Source organism: Carlito syrichta, unplaced genomic scaffold (genome assembly GCF_000164805.1).
Source record: "Carlito syrichta isolate Samal-C Ts95f unplaced genomic scaffold, Tarsius_syrichta-2.0.1 Scaffold283059, whole genome shotgun sequence".
NCBI lineage: Eukaryota > Metazoa > Chordata > Mammalia > Primates > Tarsiidae > Carlito > Carlito syrichta.
Window position 1 is genome coordinate 23,897 of NW_007227155.1, and position 15,380 is coordinate 39,276.

The window sequence follows — 15,380 nt, forward strand, 5'->3', positions numbered from 1 at the left end:
AGCCTGCTGGCTGGCAAGCAGGAAGCCTGAGGTTAGGAGTGCGTTTGGTCTGGCCTAAACTTGCACATGGCCTGTGCTTGCAACTGAGTTTTTACTGAAGAGCCTCTCACCCAGTCACTGCATGACGTTGATACAGTGCCCCGGCAAGCCCTGGCCCTGAAAGAGCTTGTCTTCCCCGGGCGGGGCCTAGGGGGCTGGCACACCACAGCCGCATCACACACCAGACGCACGTTTAGGGGTAGCGAGGAAGATACAGCGGGTCACAGAGGAGTTTCAGGGGATGTTTGGGTCGAGACCTGAATGGAAGGGAGCATCTGTGGACCCTATAAAGGTTTTAATGCAGTGCAGAAAATGGTGGTACCGCTCGTAGGACCGTGGAACATGCTCAGAGCCATGGGCAAGGCTGCCTTCTCAAACGCAAAGGGAGACGCCCCCTCTGGTGGCCGGGTCCCGCAACTACATGGATTGGGCCACAAATTCAGAGCGCCAGACACCTTCGGAAACCCTGCCGTTCAGAGGCAGTGTGATGCGTGTCCTTAGGCCATAAGTAAATAAGTAGCCCTTAAATCAATTAATAAAAAAAATCTCCAAACTTCACATACATCCGAGTGTGCACACACATGCCTTATTTTTGGCAACACCTAGGTACCACTTGCAATATAAATATTAACGTTTTTCTAAACCACCTTGTTGGCTAAAACACATTAAATGTAAAAGAAGCACATTTTCCCATTTCCTACAGTAAACAGAAATTCGATATCATGCACAAAAAAGCAGAAGACAGCCATCTACATGCAGCCCTGGATTGTCCCATGTGCCTGGACATCTGGACCCCAGACCCTTCTCTGCCCGGACCCGGGGGGAAGTCGACAGGCAAGGCTGGGGGCTCCGAGACTGGGGAGCAGAACCGAGACCCGCTCTCATCGAGCAGAACAGAAGACATTGAGAGGAGAACTGTTTGCTCACTTTCTCACTGGCAGATTGGGTGTGGCCAAGGCCACGCCCCTGCCACCTGGGTCCCGGAGAGCAGTGCCCTAGGACTCAACACTTGACCATGCGTGCTTGCTCGTCCGGCCCTGGAACCACGAAGAACACTGGACGTTCCTGCTGACCAGACGCCAACTCCCAACCCCTCCCTCTAGCCCAGAGAGGCGAGCTGACTCTGGCAAGACCACAAGGTGCAGTGGGCCCAGACGGAAAGGAGGTCTCCCGATTCGCACCACGCTCTTTCCCTGCTCCCAGGGAGGCCAGTGCCGTTCGCGCAGGGTGACACAGTCCTTCTTGAATCTAGCTCTGCTTTGTCCATTGAAGGCCGCTTCACAGCAGATCTAAATTGCAGGTGGGATTCTTTGAGGACTTTTCACTAACTTTGTCACTGAAATTCAGAAGCCAAGGGAGCAGTAAAGGAGAGATGATTATCCACATACAATTTTCGAAAGCAGAATTTTCAGAAAAGTTGCCGCTTGCCATCGTCCTCCAAAATTCACTTCATGACTGAATTCCTGATCAGCCTGCAGAAGTAAGTCCCGTCTGGGGACTCGGGAAGGGGCTGCTGGGAGAGGCGGCCCAGACAGCGGCCTAGGCCAGGGTGGGATTTCGTCGCCGGCAGCTGTGACCCACTGACAGTGAGTGCCAGAGTCCACCCTGGGCCCAAGCAATATGAGGACTCGACTGGGACCAAGAGCAGGAAGAGCAGACTCTAAATAAGAAACTGGGACCTCGGGCTGGGGTTCCCGGGGTGGAGGAAAGCCAGGTGTACATCCCCCGGGAGCTGCTTTTCTGAGCATGGGGGCCCCATCTGGACCAAGAGGGGCTCCGCCCACCTTCCCTGGAGTCTCTGACAGGAGATCATGGAGGGTGGTGTGTGGGCAGCCCAGAGAGTGAGATGTCCATCTCCCGCCCTCCTGATTGTGGAGCTCTCGGGTGGAACACAGGCTCGCAAGGACAGCGGCCTTGGCTTCGTAGGGGAGGAAGGCGACAGAGGCCTGGCACGAGCTTGCTCTGCTGCAGTATCGTAAAGTCTAGAGCTTTCTAACTCGGAAGGTGCAGACCTCGTTCCGGCACAGCCTACATCCTAGTGACTGTATGCTGACTAGGTGTTGGTGGAGGACACCATGGGCTTCACAGTGGTACGGAACGAGTGTGTGGTTCACTCTTCACGGCAGCTTCTCCATGACTCTGAAGACAGTGGTCTGTGTCCATCTGAGCTGCCCTGCCTGCTCTGTCTGTGGGAAGGTGGCTCATCCATGTGAACTTCAAGACCCAGTAACTCCTGTCTCTTGGACTCTGCGGCCCACACCTGGGAGCCTCTGCTTTATGCTCGTCATGAAAACAGCACCCGTCTTCCGGGGGTCAGGACCATCAGCGTTTTTCATGTTTTGGCTAGGTAGATAATCTCTTTTTTAAACTCAGGGCGGCACCAGCGTCTTCGATTAAGCGATTGCCTTGGATTTGTGGCACCTCAAAGACTTCCCTCCAGTGGCCCGAGGTTAGAAGGGCATCTGTCTCCCTCCACCGCCTCTTGCCTGACAGCGGAGAACCCGGCAAGCGGGTGGGCCCCTGGCAGGCCCAGGTCAGAGAAATGGTGCGTTTGCCCAGACACGCGGGAACTTCACCTCCTGAATATGCAGGGGAGTCGTCTGAATTGAGGACTGAATTCAAAGGGATTCCAACTCTTTCTCCTTTTAGTCTATCAAAATTTTGTCCCTCTTACTTTGCATAATAGAGTTTAGGAATAGCCTGCACATCACAGAGCACATGAGGGCAGAGGTCTGTATGCCCCAGACAGGAAGTTTGCGTTTATTAGACACGTTGGATCATGTTCCAGGGTAAATCTCATTCAACGGTATTTTCTCCCTAGGGTTTGACTTTTAGAACCTGACCCCGAAAAAAGGGTTAATTTTGTAGTAGAGGGGCAAGGAGAAGACTTCAAGCATAGCATTGGGAGCGATAAACATGAATGAATGATGCAATATATGAGGGGGCCTTTTGGTGACACTGAGAGATAGCTATAGGGGCGCTGGGGACAACATTATAAATATCACTCACTTGCTCAGTGTGACATGGAGTCATTTTTAAATTCTTCAAGTGGGATTTGATACTAAGTCACCAAGAATATCACGTTTTCCATGGCTACAGATGCCCAATGTGGAAACCCACTCAGGAAGCAGAACTTTTGAGGCGGAAATCAGTTCACTCCTGTTCGATGGACAAATCCTAGTGACACTCTTGAGCCATGCCTGTGCATCTGGCCCCTTGCTGGAACTGGGGTGGCCCACCCAGCCCCTCGCTGAGCAACAGGGCCTCAGGAGCCCGGGCGTGTGCAGCAGGGTAGCCAGCCAGCGGCCACAGTGGAAACGCATGCGGTGCTTCATGCCCCCACGGACAGCTGCGGCCAAGGCTGGGCCTGCCCGCCCCCACTCGGCAAGGCACCTTCGGGGCCTCCCGAGAAGAACACGGGCGGGGAGCACGGTGCTCCGGGTTCTCGCCCCAGCTCGGCCACTGACGCGGGCCTCTGCAGTCCCCACGCGGTGGAGACGCCCAGCTCCGGCCTCGATGCGCCCCCCCTGCCCCCCCGCACCAGGCTCTGCTCCTCGCCTTCCCACACTCTCGGGCAGACCCCAGCCCTGTGGACATCCCAGGACCTCGGGCCCTGACCAGGACTTCAGCAGGGCCTCGGCATCTGCCCGGTCCCCGCCCACCTGCACGGCCCGCTTGAACTTCTCTCTCCTGGCCTCGAATGTCAACACCTCCTCGGTCCCCATTCTTTGCAGGCCACTGGGCTTGTCCTTTGCGAGGAAGCAGAGCAGCCGCCTCTCCGTGCCTCTATGCCCATGTACGCTTGCCTGCCTGTGTCTCCCTCCTGTGCCCTGGGTCCCTCCTGCGGGGTGGCTCGGCCGCTCTCCCTTCTCTGCATCTCCGGTTGCATCTCTGCATCTCGGCCCTCCTCTTCCTTGCCGCGGAACAGGACAAGCGCGCTCCTGGGCCCCTCCACGCCACCGCTGCAGCCCACCTGCCCGCTCACTGCCTGGTTCCTCCCATCGTTCTCTTTTTAACCCACCTCACGGGATAGTGTCCCACCTGACCCACTCTCACAGGGCTCGCCAGCGGTCCCCAAATGGCTGAATTCAAGGCCAACCATCCGAAGGATATTCTGTGGCCTGTGTGCAGTCAGGAGCAGCTGACTCATTCTCCTACCAAAGCTCACCCCTTCCCCTCCACTCAGTCTCCAGCGCCTTCCTGACTCTCTTCTCAAGGTCTGAAAGCAAAGTGCCCAGGCTCAGTTCTCAGATGTTTTTCCTCCTCCGAGCCTCGCTCCCTGGGGAGTCTGTCCAGCCTCACAGATTTACATACCAAGGATCCCTCCATGTGTCTCCATGGAGACCTCACCCTTGAGCTCAAAGCCCAGCTGGCTGCCCCATTTAACTTCTAGAGCAGAACTTCTGGTCCTCTGGAAGCAGACCCCCTCTCCCTGGCTTCCCAGCTCCTCGAGGGTTGGTACTTGACCACACACCTCCTCAGAGGCAGCTCCAGCTCGCCGTGTTCTCCCTACCCGCTCCCAGCTCAGCCTTCGGGACTCTGTCTCCAAGACGCACCCACCCGGATGGATAAATAGAATGTGGCCTCTCCACACAGCACAATGTGCTTCCGCCTTAAAAAGGAAGGGATTCGACGCATGCCGCCGCATGGACAGGCCTGGAAACACTGTGCTGAGCAAGAAGACAGGCAGGCCCAGAAGGACCAGCACGGCTGGATTCCACTCACGTGACAAACCTAGCACCATCAGACAGAAACACCACGGTCGAGCGGGGTTGCCAGGGCTGGGGGGCGTGGGAGTGCCGAGGGGGTGATGGGGGCGGCTTCCGTGTCTCAGATGGAGGAAGGGGAGCGGCCACGCAGCAATGTGTGTGCTCAATGCCACTGGGCTCGGTTGCACACTTGGACGTGGTGAAGGCGGCACACTTTACGTCATGCATGTTGTGCCATAGCTAACATAATTTTCTAAAGCAACACCTAGGATCTGATCGCTTCTTACCCACTTTATGGCCGCCACTCCACCCAGGCCACCGCAGACTCTTGCTGGAACTGTTGATGCAGCTTCCTGCTTCGCCTTTGTCTCCACCAGCACCAGAGGGATCTCGGTAGGCTGGGGCTCATCATGCCCTGTCTCGCCCTAAGCCCTCCGTGGCTCCCACCTCTCTTCCGACGGTAGCCAAGCACACCGGTCCGAGGTCTGGATGGGACGCAGGTAAAGAGAAGGTCAGAGTCAAGTCCTGTGTCTGCACCGTGCCTCCGTGGCCTCTGGGACCCTACCTACTTCCTCCCCCTCCATTTATTTCCTCAACATTCCTGCCCTGGGGCCTTTGCACCAGCTGCTTCCTTGTCCTGAAACTCTTCTGGCTAGTATCTGCCTGGCTGCTGCCTCAGCTCCGTTTATAGTTCTCCCCTTGGCCAGGCCTTCCCTTGCGGGCCAGTTGAAAACGGTGACTCCAGCGGGGCACTCCATACCTCTCTGCCTGCACCTTCCAACACACGACATGCTTGCTTTCCAATGTTTCACACTGTGTGTCTGCCTTATTAGAACACAAGCTCACGCGGGCAGGGATTTTTGTCTATTCTGATCATTGATGTGTCCCCAGTGCCTTGAGCCTGGTGGGTATCGGGAGCTCAGTAAGCCTTTGACCAGTGGTCAGGGGCGAAACCATGGGCCGGTCATTTCACCCCGCAGAGCTTCTGCCGGGCCGTCCAGGCCAGCACCTCGCAAACGCCAGTTTGGGTGGGAATGACCCAGAAAGCCTGTCGAGCAGACAGCTGGGCGCCACCCCAGAGAGTCTGACCCCCGGATCTGGGGAGGAGGGAAGAGCCGGCATTCTCGAGAAGCCCCCAAGTGCTGTCACCCGCGCTGCCCCCATCTCGCTACTTCCCAGGGGTGAGCAAAGACCCAGGAAAGGGAGAGGCCGCAGGAGCAGGCGGGGGTGGGTTAGAGCCTCCCTTGCCACAGCGGGGCTCCCTGGCCAGGAGAGGAGGCCTCTGCCTCCCAGAGCTCTGCAGAAGAGAGGCGTCCGGGGGCTGGCCCAGAGCGGCAGCAGCCCCGCCCTTCCTCTGGGGTGTTCAGCTGAGACTGGCACCGGCCAGGAAGCCGCAGAAGTGCCCTGTGTGTGCACACAGTCCTGGAAATCCGCTCACTCTCCTGAAAACCCAGCCGCTCCCTTGGAGAGCGCTGCGGCCCCTGGAGCACAGGCAGAGTCGCCCGCAATCGCCCAGCTCTGATCTCGCTGCCTTCTCCGTGTCCTCCCATTCTCTCCGCCTCCTCCTCACGCTCACACAGACCCGAGTCACACCCCATCTCGCCTGCCCGGACCTCGCCGTGCCTTCTCTTCTTTCCAATCCCTCCTCCACACCCTGTAGGGCAGCCCCCGGCACCAGTGACCAGGACCTTCCGTCCCCACTCCGAAGGCCTGCTGCGAGCTCTCCTCTGCCCACCCGGGTTGCTCTTTTCCCGCCCCAGCGGCAGCACCTTTTCCCACCCTCAGGCCCAGCGCTGCGAGTGAAGACACCACGGGAGGCGGCCTTTCCAGGCGGACACAGCTCGTTTCTACTAGGGTCTGGGAGTCATCACGCTGTCAGCATGCAAAAGCACCCACAGAGTACCAGGCGTGGCAGCCGGCCGGGCGATCGGAAGTAAGAAGTTTGCATTCAGAGACCTTCTGAGACAGAAAGAAGGGAAAGAAGGAGGGAAGGAAAGGAGCATGGGCGGGAGGAAGGATGGAAGGTCTTGGAAGCCGCGGCTGTAATGAGCTCACGATCCAAGTGCAGCGGGTCAGGGGGGCTTGGGGTGTGAGGTGCTACCCACCATCACTGGGGGTCCTGGGGATGTAGGCGGGGTCACCGGGTCCACATGGACGGCCACAGCGGACGGGGTGCTGGGGATGGGCCTCCCAGAATGGGCAAGCCTCTGGCTAGCCAGGCAGAGGCACCCGCGCTCCAGGTAGCCGTGGAGGGACAGCGCCCTTAGGTGGAGGCCAGCCTCGGCCGGTGTGATCGGTGCCATCAGGGCAGGGTGGTGGGGGCGGGGTGAGGCCGGAGAGGCTGAGGGACCTTGTCGCTAAGGAGCTGAGGCTAGTCCCTGTGCTTGCAAGGCCTTATTCTTTGGTGGAGACTCACTGGAAGCCTGTAGGGTTATGTGTTGGGGTACTGTGACACTGGAGACCGTTCAGAGGGGAACATGACTCGAGACAGAAGGGCCCAGAGGCGCCTGTGAATATAGCATCGGGTTAGACTTGGCTACAAGAAACACACACAGATTCCAAAATAGCAGGAGTTCAGCAGGACAGAATTGCCACTTCTCTTTCACAGCCAGGGAGTCTGGAGGCAAATGATTCTCATGGTGTCAGGGGTCCAGACTCCTTCTAGCAGCCACAAGGGGCTTCTGTTCCCATAATCATCTGTGGTCCAAGATGGCCGCTGAAGCCTTCCAGTTAGGAGGAAGGAGAAAGAGGGAAAAGAAACCATGCCCCCATTTAAGGAGGATTCCTGAAAGTTACGTATGCAAATTCTGCTTACATTCTTTGGGTGGGACTTCGTCATATGGGTTTTACCTTGCTACAAAGCTAGGAAATGCAGTCTTTACTCCAGAAGGCCACACGTCCAGCCACACATTAAGGGTTCTTTGACGCAGAGGAAGGGAGGAGCAGCAAGCAGGCTGTCCCCGGCCATGAGCCTGGCCCTGGCCAGGGGGCTCCTGCACTTCCCTGCCTTGACCAGAGGCAGCTGCAGGAGCATGCACACCTTCCTCCCTCTGGGGCCTCTCTCTCCGTACACCTCGGGCTTCAGGATCCCCCAGTTCTCTCCAGACGTGCTTTGCACGCAGAGACGTGAGAGAGATGTGAGGTTGTCTGCAAAAACTCGGAGCACAAAATAAGCAATAGACACCAGCAAGAAACAAGTGGTCTTGGGCATGGAGTGTAGTCAGTGCCAGAGTAGGCCCCAGGGATGAGCTACCTGGTGGATTCCAGAGGGGAGCGGGTGGTGGGGCCCTCAATCAGGAGGAGACGACGTCCCAGGGGACGCAAGGGGAGCTGGTCCCAGAGCAAAGAGCCCTCTTGCTCTCTCTCTGTTATTTTCATTACCTCGGATGGCTGGGCACAGAGAGCAAGAGGCTGGGGTCGCATGGAAGGGTCTCAGGAGGTGGAAGAGGGCTGCTCTGATGCTGGCCGTGCTTACACCAGCTACAGGACTCCTTCAGGGTCCGTGCTCAGCTGAGAGGCCTCCCGGCAGCGTCCGGGGACTTCCAGAGAGTCCTCCTGAGCCAGTGGGAACCTTTCTACCAACTGCTCCACCCCCACGAGGCACAGGCACCTCCCACAAGGGCCCCGACTCCCCTGAGCTTCCTGGCTCTGCTGAAGGCCCCCACCCTCATCTTGCTCTCCCACGGCCCCCCAGCTGCAGCCTCCCAAGGCCCTCCCCCTCGCCTCATCCTCCCACCCCAGCCTCGCCCTCCCCAGGCCTGCTGTCCTGACCGCGCCCTCCCCAGGCCCTCCGTCCTAGCCTCAGCCTCCCAAGGCCTCCCACCCTAGCCTCGCCCTCCCCAGGGTTCCCTCCCCTCCCCCTCTCCAGTGCCCCTACCCCCAGGGACCTCCTCACCCTCACCCTCTGAGGCCTCTTTGGTCCTCTTTCTCTGGTTGTGGCCTTTGCCTTCGCCTTCCTGCCCCAGCCTTCCCTGGTGTCTGCGGCCCTGGCTTGGCTGTTGCTGCTGCCTTGTTTCTATGTTTGTTTAAGCCACCAGCCCCAAAGCCTTGTTGTAGCTCCAGCCCCTTGAAGCCCAGCCAACCAAGACCCAGGCCTCGCTGGGGATGGAGTCTTCTTATTCCCCTTCCTCCCTGCTGGGGCATGAGCTTGCACCCAAGGGAGTTCTGCCGTCTTTGCCAGGCATGAGTGGAAGCACAGGGGCCTCACCACCGGGGGTCCGGCGGCCGAGGGCCAGCTGGTGAGGTTTGGTGACGCCTTCCCGGGAGAGCATGGCTCCTACGTTTCCTGAGGTCTAGTCTCTGCTCAGCCTGGCTGGAGACCCAGTGGATACGCATGGTGGGGAGAGGAGTACACGACGGAAAAGCAGAGCCCGGGCTCTGAGAGGGCCTCCAGGCAGGGGAGACTGGCAGGAGGGACACGGCGGGGCCTGTTGCGCAGGCACAGAGCCACTTGCCCAGAGGCCCAGCAGGTGTCTGCAGGAAGTCACACTGGCTTCAACTGAGCGCTAATGCCGGGCCAGCAAGAGAAGCCCCTCCTCAAGCCTCCACCCACCGACAGCTCGCAAGGAGGAGAGCCCTGGCAGGAAGCAGCTGGGGGCGAAGACAGTCCTAGCGGCGTCTGGCTCACTGAGGCCGCCTTCCCCGAGGGTCTAGCTATATCCCTGTGCTTGCTGCAATTAGTTCTTCAGCTCCTCCCACACGCCCAACAAAACCCTTTTGGCTTACCTTGACTGAGTGCATCCGTCATAATCAGAGGAAATCTGATGAAGGATCGCTTACCTGTGCGACACCACCCCTGGGTGTCCCCGGCTTACATGCCTGACTGTCCCTTCTCTTTGGGGAGAGCGTGCTGGGATGCTGAGTGTGTGCGATGCTGCACGGGGGTAACCTTAAATCCTCTCCCGACTGTGGAACAATCTCTGGCTCTTTGCTCGTAGCCAACAGAACCATGATAGCTGGCGCTGGCATTGTGCATGCTACAGACTGGGAAACTGAGGACAGGACAAGTGAGCTGGCCATTTCTCAGGGGTGGTAGAGAGAGAATGAAACAGACCTGTCTCGCTGCAAAGGCTGAGTTCTTCACCACACATTATCTGCAGCATGCAGCGTCACCGCAGTGTGCTTTTGGACTTGTGATTAGCATTCTGCTCCCCAGTCCTGATTACCTAGATTTGTCTCATTCGGGCACTGACATAGTCTATTTCAAGAAATAAGCTTGGTTGCCACCCGTTGTTCTGGCCTGGAGAAAGTCAGTGCAATTCCTCCTCCTTGCTGCCCTGCCATGACACTCAGTAGATCCTGGTGGAGGTGGGGTGTCTGGACACGCGCCCCAGGGATAAAGGAATCCCTTAACTGTCAAGGAGCAGCGAAGATGCAAGACCAGGCTGATGTGGTCAGGGGGAAGTCGGAAGCACGTGGATGGTCCTGGAACCTTGGGCCTAACAGATAATTGGATGGAGAGAGAGCTCAGCGCATTGTTGGGGAATTGCATGCGGCCTCCATACTTGGGTTTCAAGAAATAACGGTTTCTTAATTGGGGCAAAACTGAAATCTTGTTAGATTTCTAAGAAGGAAAACCCCATGACCCATTTGGTCCTCATATCCTTGACTTGTGTCATCTTTTTTTTTTTGAGTTGGAATCTCACTCTGTTACCCAGGCTGGAGTGCAGTGACATGCTCATGGCCACCGCAGCTTCAATCTGCTGGGCTTGGACTATCCTTCCACCTCAGCCTTCCAAGTATCTGGAACTACAGGCATGTACCACCACACCCAGCTAATTTTTTGATTTATTGTAGAGATGAGTGCTCACCAAGCTGCCCAGGCTTGTCTCAGACCCACGGGCTCAGGCAATCCTCTTACCTTGGCCTCCCAAGGTGCTGGGATTATAGACGTGAGCCACTGTACCCAGCCTACTTGTGTCATCTTAATTGCATGTGTGTGTTTCTCCAGAATGAATACTGAGAAAATTTCAGCCACTACTCCAAGGGAGTGGACTTTCTGTTCCAATCCCTCATTCCAGGTGTTGTACTTGGCTCTCCTGATGAGAGGGTGCACGGCCACTGGGCATTCTGTGACTTCTTGGTGGCTGCTGGCATGAAATGTGAACGGCACTTCCAGGGGTACTTGGCCAGTCTGTGTGAGGCAGAGATTCAGCTTTCACTACCCAGAAGCCAAGTCATGTCTGGCTGTAAGTACTGTTCCTCAACGAGCAAAGGTGGTGGTGTGTGTGGGGGGGGTCAGCCCCTCGGCCTGGACCACAGCTGCGCTTAGGAGAGGAGCGTCCCCTTTGACTTGGAAGGCACTGGGAGCGACCACCTGGGGCGGAAGTAGGCGCCCGGGCTGGCTTGGGTGGGGAGAACAAAGAAGAGCAGGCATGTGGTGGCGGGTGTGAGCGGGCCGGCATGCAGATGGCAGAGGGAGTCCGACAGGGCGGAGAGGCCAAGGGAACTTTCAGAGTGGCGGAGTCCACTTCAAGCCGGTGTCCCTGCACAGCCCGCAAAACTGAGGCTGACCTTCAACCTGTCTGGACTGGCCGTGGGGCTGATAGTACTATAGGCCCTCACCATCCTTGAAAACGCACAGTGCTAGTTGTACCTTAAGAGAAAACAGACAGGGAATACTGCTTCTCGAAGTTCATGATCAGGCTGGACATCTCCAGGCCCTCGCAGCCGGCTTGCGTAGGAGAGACGGATGTGGGGACCTCACATGGGGAGGATTTCTGGGGTGGGGACTCAGATGGGGGAGAGGCAGGGCAGGTGAAATACATGCCCGTTATGAGACAGTGACCTAAACACTGAGCATTGCCCACCTTGTTCCGGGTCCAGAGAAGCCCAAAGGTGAAAACGTGGCATCTGCCCACTCATCACCTCGTTCTTGCCAACTGGTCACTCAGCCTCTGCTTGAATATCCCCAGGGTCAGGACACTCACTGCCACCCAGGGAAGTGAATTGTAGCTCTGTGTCACCAAAAGGTAACATAGAACGGGCCGCCTTTCCCCATCTCGCTTTACTCTTTGAGTTGGAACCTCCAGCCTCTGGGCATGTGTGGCGTCACAGGGTATGCATGCCTAGCATGGAGAACCCAAAGCTAAGATAGTCCCTGAATACCTGAATGTTGAGGTCCCTCTGCACCCCAACATATGCCATGCCGATGCCCTGTGGCACTGTAGCTACTGCTCACTCCGCCATTATCATGTGCTAAACAGTTTACCTATGCCATCACAACAGCCCTGTGAAATAGACACAATTACGACCCCAATCTGCAGATGAGGAAACAGAAGCTGACAAGGTTTAATAACTTGCCCAAAGTTTACCCAGTTAATGAGTGGTAGAACTGGCTCAAACTGCAGCCCAGCCAGCCTTAACGGTACTTCCTGGTCTGGAGGATAAAGCTCCTTTCACTCCTGACCACACTCTCCCTCTGTACCTCGCACGAAACCCAGTGTGTTCTGCATCGCAAAGGACAAGGACAGGGCAGGCTGTCCCTGGGCATCTTTCTCTTTGCATTTTGTGAGAGGCTGTCTGTCCAGAGGGAGGGAGTCTGGCTTCTGGATGGCACAGCCTGTGGCCATGCTTTCCCAGTCCTGCCTGGACAAGTGGAGGCCCAGGACAGGGAGAGACATGCAGACACAGTTTCTGCTCCAAGCATCTCTGCCCTGGAGGGAGAAGGCTCTCGGGACCAAGTCATTGATTTTTTTTTTCTCAGCTGGACCCGCTCTATTGGCTCATATTGTGCCCTGGGAACCTAGGGATGTGGATTTTCTGGGTGATGGAGACACTATTTGTTTTGTTTTTTGTTTTTTTGAGTCAGACTCCCACTCTCTCACCCAGGCTGGAGTGCAGCAGCACACTTACAGCCATCCCAGCATTGACCTGTTGGACTCCAGTGAGCCTTCCATCTCAGCCTTCTAAATAGCCGGAACTACAGGCGGGCGCTACCACACCCAGCTAATTTTCGATTTATAGAGACGAGATTTCCCCAAGTTGCCCGGGCTGGTCTCGAACCTGCGGGCTCAGGCGATCCACTTACCTCAGCCTCCCAAAGTGCTGGGATGACAGGCTGAGCCACCAAGCCCAGCCTGATTTTTTTTTTTAATAAATGAAAACCTAAAGTAAACCAACATCCTCACAGGCATTTTGTGTTCTGTTCTCAGAGATAAAAGATTTGAAGCATATCTGTCTCTCCTCTCTCTCTCTCTCTCTCTCTCTCTCTCTCTCTCTCTCTCTCACACACACACACACACACACACACACACACACACACACACACACACACACACCTTACCAGCCTCTTCCCCCACTGGCGTCCTCCTCCCTCTGAAGCTTGTTTATGAAGCTCAGCTTAGCAAGACTGTCTTCTGGAGCGTCAAGACTCGGTATCAGTGGCAACATCAAAGAAATATATTCTTTTCATATGCTTGTCGCTTGTGTCTAAACCCAGAATAATGATTTTCTGCTTAAATGCATAGCTCTGCACCTTTTCCTCTCCCACTTAAAGTGACAGTTCGGTGTGCTGTCAGTTTGTCTTTGGAGAAGCCCTTCCTGGCTTTCATGTGAATTTGCATCTGGAAGATCTGCTATGCCGTGTGGCATGTCATAACAGGGAAATAATAGCACGGCTGATTAGTGGGTCTGGCAGGAAGAATGTGGGGTTGTGTGCACTCTATTCCTCCTTCCTTACGTGCTCCCTGAGCACCTACTGTGTGCTTGGCGCTCGGGACGCATGAAATTGCAGTCCAGTGAGACACGTGTTCCTCCCCCCTGCTGAGAGCAAAGAACATGCACCTCACGCAGTGCATAGCATAGAGTGAATCTTTGCCAAATACATGGGTCTTCGGTGTTTTTATGTGGAAGATTGCAGAAAGCACCGGGACATTTGCAGCTCCTCCTGTCAGAGGTGACGTCATCGGTGTTGCCACCCTGTGATTCTGGGTTGGCCTCGTCTTGCTTTGGCCAATGGAATGCAATGAAAGTGACATGTGATTTCCATTGTTTTTTGCATATGTAGAGATCTACTCTACGTGGATTCTGCCAGGATAAAACCAACAGACTGAATTTTTTCTTTTTCATTCTGGGATGCTGAGAAAACCAGAGTGCTTTTCCTGCTTTTGCCCCCACCCAACACTTCTGACACCCGTTGTGTGAGTGTTGCCTGACTCCACACCCAGCAACCCCCTCGCAGACACCAGCTGAATGTCCCCTAACTCAGCTCAAGCCTTACACCCTCTGCCTGGAGATCGTGACCTGTCACATAGGCAGCGGGCTGGGTCTCCCAAGACTGTCCCCCACTCCAGATGCCAGTCACAGTCACAAGTGGTAGCTGCCACCTCTGCTTCTCACAGGCCTGCTCTGCTTTGGGGTTCCTAGGACCCTTCCTCAGAACCAACTGACTTGTTAGAGGGCCCCCTGGCCCTCGGGGAAACGACCATTCTCGATAAAGGACATCACAAAGGATGCAGATGAAGAGATGGTGAGGGCAAGTGTGGTGGGCGGAAAGGTGTGGTGCCGCTGCCCCTCCCTGGCTGTACCACCGAGAATGCCCGGGCTGCACGATCCAGAAGCGCTCCGAGGCTGGTCCTCCGGGCTTTCGTGGCGGCTTCGCCACAGAGGCACGGCTGACTGCCTCACTGGCCATTGGGGATCGACTTCGCCTTTGGCTCCTCTCCCCGTCCAGGAGGTTGGGGGCTGGGGCTGCAAGTCTCAGCCCTCTAGTCGTGCCATAGTCTCTCCTGTGAGCAGTCCCATCTGGAAGTCACCGGTCATCTCAGCAGCATCCAGAAGGCGCTCCATCACTTCAGGGATTCCAGGGGTTTTGGGAGCTGTGTGCCAGGGAGAGGAGATGCAGACCAAATCTATATTTCACAGCATCACATCGATATTCGTGTAGACTAAAGACAGATTAACAAGAGAAAAACAAACCAAAGTTTATTAACATGCATATTTCATCTGTACATGGGCGATACCCAGAAAATAAGGAGTTCTCAAAGAAGTAGCTTTGAATTCCTAGCTGATATGGTGTCTTCAACAATGAGAGCACATATCTGAAGAGGTGACAGGGCAAAGGAAAAGCACCGTGAGTGTCTGGGAACACTTTTGGGGGGACACAGAGATGGTAGATAAAGGCTAGTTAGTAAATCTTGTTGACATAGACTTTTCTGGTATTGTCTCCGTGGAGGTCAAAAGCCCGTTTTTTTAGTGATTAGCCTTTGTTCTCTCTGGTGGAGAGGGAGGCAGGATATCTGTTGTCCTTGTAAATCTATGCTTTGCTTTCAGGCGAACAGAGGGAGGGCATTGAGCTGTTCTGTATCATTTCTTCATGATAGCCTTTGGCTCAACAAGTTCTCACATTTTGGGGAGGCATAGTCTAGTTTCCCACATTCATTGCATAATAAAATAGCATCGGACCACACTCCATACACTAAATTCTATCTTTTTAACTTAAAAAATTGTGAACATTTTTGTCACAATATAATATTATTTTGTAGTATTTTTATTAGCCATATGTACTTTATTTTGTTATTGTAGCTCATTGAGACAATCCCGTTCAGGATGGACACTGACACGCTTTTTAAATTTTTACTGTCTTAAATAATATGATAGTGAATATACTTACACAAATATCTAGAGATCCAC